The sequence below is a fragment of the Bactrocera tryoni genome, chromosome 1, assembly GCF_016617805.1.
Source record: "Bactrocera tryoni isolate S06 chromosome 1, CSIRO_BtryS06_freeze2, whole genome shotgun sequence".
Classification (NCBI taxonomy): domain Eukaryota; kingdom Metazoa; phylum Arthropoda; class Insecta; order Diptera; family Tephritidae; genus Bactrocera; species Bactrocera tryoni.
The window spans coordinates 32179823-32185844 of NC_052499.1; positions in this window are offsets into that span (position 1 = coordinate 32179823).

Consider the following 6022-nt stretch of genomic DNA (forward strand, 5'->3'; position numbering starts at 1 on the left):
GGCGCAACTGTCGGTAAATTCAGCCTCCACGAGGAAATATCCCCAAATGGCTCGCAGGGGCCCGAAATATCATAATCTGTAGTACTAGATTCCAGCATAAGAAAATACATCAAGCTACCTGACTGTCTCCGGATCGAAAAGCCACTTATTAGATCGATTATGTTCTGATAGGCGGAAGACACGTCTCTAGTGTTTGAGGCCACTATCTTGTTGCTGCCAAGAATTGCACCCGCCTCTGTGCAGCAAAAAAACGCACGTCAACAAACACAAGGAAGGTTCGACGTCGAGAAGCTGCAATCACAACAGATAGCCGAACGATTTTCTACTCGGCTTGCACTTTCTCTGAGAGCACTCGTCAAAAACTCGGTATAAGGGAACTTTGGGACGGCATTTCAAGCTGTACGTAACAGCTCCAACCAAAACCATTGGTTTTCGGAAAAGATAAAAGAACAGCTGGTACGACGAGAAGTGCCGTGTCGCAGCGGAGAGAAAACAAACTGCTTACCTCGCAACATTACAATCGACTACAACTCGTACTGGATGGGATAGATACCAAGAGTTGAAGAGGGAAGCGAGGCACATTTGCACACAGAAAAAGAGATAGGCCGAAATCCGTGAGTATGAAGAGCTTGACAAGCTGGCCGACAGGGGTAATGCTCGAAAATTTTATGAAAAAATGCGGCGACTTACATAAGGTTTCAAGATCGGAGCATACTCTTGTAGAACCCAAGAATGTGATCTAGTAACCGATGCTCAGGGCATACTAAAATTATGGAGGGTACACTTCTCCAGCTTGCTGAATGACAGTGTAAGCATAGAGCCAAGAGAAGGCGAACCCGATTCCCCAATCGATGACGATGGAGCAGTCGTTCCATTGCCCCACCATGAAGAAGTTCGAATAGCAATTACCCGTATTAAGAACAACAAAGCGGCGGGGGGCGATGGATTGTCGGCCGAGCTATTCAAACACGGCGGCGAAGAACTGATAAGGAACATGAATCAGCTTCTTTGTACCATATGGTCGGACGAAAGCATGGCCGATGATTTTAATTTAGGTGTGCTCTGCCAAATCCACAAATATGGAGACCCACAATCTACGCCGACTTCCATGGGATAAGCGTCCTCAACATCGCATACGTTCTATCGATCGTATTGTGTAAAAGATTAAAACCCACCGTCAACAAACTGGTTGGACATTATCAGTGTGACTTTAGACTTGGAAAATCAACAACTGACCAGATATTCGCCATGCGTCAAATCTTGGAAAAGACCCGTGAAAAGAGAATCACACACCACCTCTACGTCGATTTTAAAGCTGATTTTGACAGCACGAGAAGGAGCTGCCTTTATGCCGCTATATCTGAATTTGATATCACCGCAAAACTAATACGGCTGTGGAAGCTGACGTTGAGCAATATAAAAAGCTGCGTCAGGATCGGGAATGACCTCTACGACCCGTTCGATTAGAGGTTTCAGACAAGGCGACTCTCTTGTGACTTCTTCAACCAACAGGTACTACTTCGGACTAAGTAGGCCATTGAGAAGTAAAGTCCTCTTTCGGCTATTTTTGCACTATATTATATAAAATAAATGTGTACAAATGAATTAGTGAAGTGTTAGTAGATATAAAAGTAATACTGAGTAACTAAAAAAATACTGTTGAATTTTAACGGAAAAAGACAGAAACTGAATGGATTTTAAAGAAAAACTAAAATCGAAGTATATCCCGATTTTCCAGAGAAAACAGATGAAGCAGCATTTAAATCACTTTCACCAAAAAGTAGTTCGTGACTTCTACTAATTATGTCTGAAGATTCAAACTAAAGCAATTATCAGCAACCAATTATTCACATACAGCGATGACAAAGTCTCAAAACAAATTGCGATATATTTTATTATAATTTTTTTGCAGTTTAAAATTAGCTTTCGTTTATTAAGACGCCTTATTAAAGCCGCAACTGAAGTAAATTAGTCTCAACAGATGCAAGCGGCTCCTTCAGAGGCCTGTAGCGACATTTAACCTCTTCACTTGTGTGAAGTTTAAACTAGGACAAAAGTTTACCAGCAGGATGTTTGTCTTTTCCGGAAACCAATGGTTTCGATTGCAGCTGTACGTAAGAAGCTTGAAGTGCTGTCCCACAGTTCCCTTATACCCAGTTGCTGATGAGTGCTCTTAGAGAGCAGGAGTACAAGTCGAGTAGAAAATCGTTCGGCTGTCTATTGTGATTGCAGCTCGACGTCGAACCTTCCTTGTGTTTGTTGACGTGCATTTTTTACTGCACAGAGACGTTTGCGTATCTTAGCTGCAAAAAGATAGTGGTCCGATGTTAGGACATCGAAGTGTGCGCACGTCTAAAACACTGGAGACGTATCTTCCGTCTAACACAATATGATCGATCTGGTTGGCGGCTTTTCGATACGAAGACAGCCAGGTAGCTTGGTGAATTTTTATATGCTAGAATAGAGTACTAGAGATAACCATATTTCAGGCCTAGGCGAAGTCGATCAACCTCAACCCATTTGGGGATGTTTTCTGGTGGAAACTCTGCGTTAAAGTCACCAAGCACGATTTTTACATCGTGGCGGGGGTAGCTCTCATAGGAGTACTCCAAGCGCTCATAGAAGGCATCTTTGGTCTCATCGTCATTCTCCCCTTCCTTACCAGTCTTGCCTGAGACGGTTCCAGTTTCTTCATTCTAACTGTTTTCGCATAAAAGCAATAGTGTAGAGCTTGAAACATTTTTTGTGTGAAGCAAGGAAAAGTAAGCTTTTGTATATATGTATACGAATGTATGTGGTTATTACAGTTGGGTTTGTATACATACATATATAATAAATTGATAATTTAATACTATATAAGAAAAATTAATACTTTGTATGTACATTTTTTATTTCTATCTTTGTTTGCAGTGCTTTATACATAGAATGCACCATATTTTGTGTAAGTTCTGAAGATATATTTGCCCATATTTCCTAGCTATACTAGTTATTAACATTCTTTGGAAAAATTTCATGTAATTTTCTTGTTTCAAAAGAATTTGAAGCACAGCGAAGTGTTATTGCTGTAGTAGAGGCTAAAAAAGTTTGCGAAATGTGTCCGTATTGACAGTCTGTGATTCAAACAATGGTATTTACAATATTTTGTTATTAACATAAAACACCTTTTATGATGACAGTTTTGATAGAGTTTAGATTTGACAGCTTAATGGTTATAGAAGCTCCTTGAAGTTTTAAGTTTTTTTGTTTTTACGACCTTTTCCGGTCTTGAATCTAAACCTGATATTAACTTAAGCATTCGCTCGACCTAGTTTTAGTCTTTGTATACGATTTGGAACGTATTTAACCGTAGATGTTTTCAGAATAATACAACAATCAATATTTCGTGGCTTTTATATACCCACGATTTCTCAGGTTCTACTGGACCGATTTACTTGAAATTTTTATAGTCTTCTTTATAGGCTTGTCTATGGTTGGAACTAGCCCCATCCCCAAATTTATATTTTTATTATTTTTAAAAAATTCGAAATAGTCAGAAAAAGTGATCCAAAAAACTTTTTTTTTTCAGGCAGTCGCTATTTTGTGAAAAAAATTTTTCCCACTTTTCCGTAGTTCCGGCCATTGCGACATTATTCTAGATTAATAATCTTGTTTTTTTTTGGTTTCAGATAACTAGGAGGGTTGAAATCATGGGTATGGTCACGTGGAAATTTTTAGAGACCCCCCCACTTCGTCAGCTCATAATTTTTGAAATTTTTTACTTTTTTAGTTTTTAATTTTTTTCTGTACTCTTCTAAAATTAACAAATAACTAATAAAAAATGGATAGTAAAAATATTAATTGCCTTTTTTTAACGACACTTTAAAAATTACCTGAAATTCATGCTTCTAGACCAGAATACCCCCTTAAGTAGCCATATTTTGTACGCATCGTAGAACGAATAAATGCGCTGTAGTGAAAAATTCTTATGCACAATATAACTTAAAGCTTATCTAAGTTATTTTTCCATACCACAAATATATGAAAGAATCCTATATGTACATAGATATTAATACAAAAAATTTATATATTTGAGCAGACGGTAGACACATTCGAGACAAAATTGCTCACATCATTGCACATATAATTGAATCATATTCACTTTATAACTTTGAAAGAGAATATAGCAATAAGAATAGAATGTGAATAAACTATTTGATTTGTTGGTAAATATGAGTTTTATTGTGTTAACTAGTATCTCTCAACCATTTTTAATTCGTCTATAACATGAAATTTCAGATTCAGCGAAATTGAAATAATTTCGTATGGGGTAAAACTTGGTATAACACATAAAAAATAATGGATTTATGTTCATGTGTTAATTACCTTTTATTCCTAAAGTAATGTATGGGCTATCTTATAAATGGATTTAAGGGGATAGTAACGTATTTTTTTACGATATCATAAGATTATTCTGTGAAAATTTGAGAGCAATTAAAGAAAAATTGACGGAGATATACACTTGCAAGTCTCCGCCCTCCGATTTGATTGTGAGCGGCTGTGAAATTTTAAACGTGTTTTTCTCACACTTCACTTTTTCGAAGCCGGTGAACTCTGAAGCTCAAAATCTACTGAACCGATCCTTTTAAAATTTTGCACAGTCATTCTTTACATAAATTGTGAGGTAACGCTGCCGAGTTTTTTTTTTTTAATTTTGACTTAATTTTAAACAACAAAATTTCTGATTTGTTTGGTGAAAAATCAGTATTTTGAGTTCCGAGCGTTGTAAAAAATAAAAAAAAAAATCGATAGCGTTACCTGAGGAAACTTATCTACTAATCAAATCAATTTGGTTTTTTAATTTCAAATGATCCAGTCATGAGTTATGCGGTTCACCGCGAATAAATTTTTTTTTTTTGGAACGTCTGCGAAGATTCTCTATCACCGGCTCATTTTTTAATATTTTTCTATGAAACTTTCACAGAATATTCTTTAAATTTCATATAATTACACAAATAAATAAATATTGATTGTATCTTTAAAAAAAAATTATTAAAAATATGCTTTTTTTCGCCCGAATTAACCTTACTACCCCCTTAAAAACTCTATTAATCCTTAAAAACTATATTATACTATAATAAAATAATATGCGTTAACTTCGGTTGCATCGAATCTATTATATCCTTCATTTTCGAAGATTGCACTGTTCCCTTGGACTATAATCCAATTTCGTGAAGATATATCATCATATACAAAAGAACAGGATTTTGATCTATCAGTTAGTATGACGAAAATTCACGTTCTATAAAGAATGTGTTTCCCTAGCTTCACTCAACTTATGATCAAAACAATCGGCGTACTAAGCGTACTATTCAGAACACCATTAACAATCCTGAGACCCAGCATTCATTATTGGATAATAGACGACCGAATGATCACGACCAGCACGCAGTGAACAAAATGTAGCAGCCGTAGCTGAGAGTGTACACGAAGACCGTGGAGAGTCGATCCGTTCGCAGTAACTCTGGACTGACAAATGGAACGGCTTGTCGCATTTTACGTTGAGATCTTGAGTTGAAAGCGTACGAAATACAGCTTGTGCAAGAGCTGAAGCCGCTCGACTTTTGATTCGCTCTATGAGCTCTTGAAATGTTCCAAGAAGATCTTATGTTTTCGAGCCAAATTTTTTTCAACGAAAGGCCCAGTTTTGGCCCAATAGGTATGTAAACTAAAAAATTGCCAAAAATTTTCGCATTTGGGACGAAGCGCAACCTGAAGAGATTGAAGAACTGTCATTTCAGCTAGAAAAAACGATTGGGTGTGGTTTGTGGGTCGGAGGAATCATTAATCTATATTTCTTCAAAAATAATGCTGATGAGAACGTAACCGTCAATGGCGACCGTTATCGCGCCATGTTAACATGATACTATTTAATGCCTGAAATTGGAGTTTGTGATCTCGGCAACATTTGGTTTCAACAATACGGCGCCACTTCCCACACATTGCATCAATCAATGGATTCATTGAGAAAATACTTCGGTGAGCA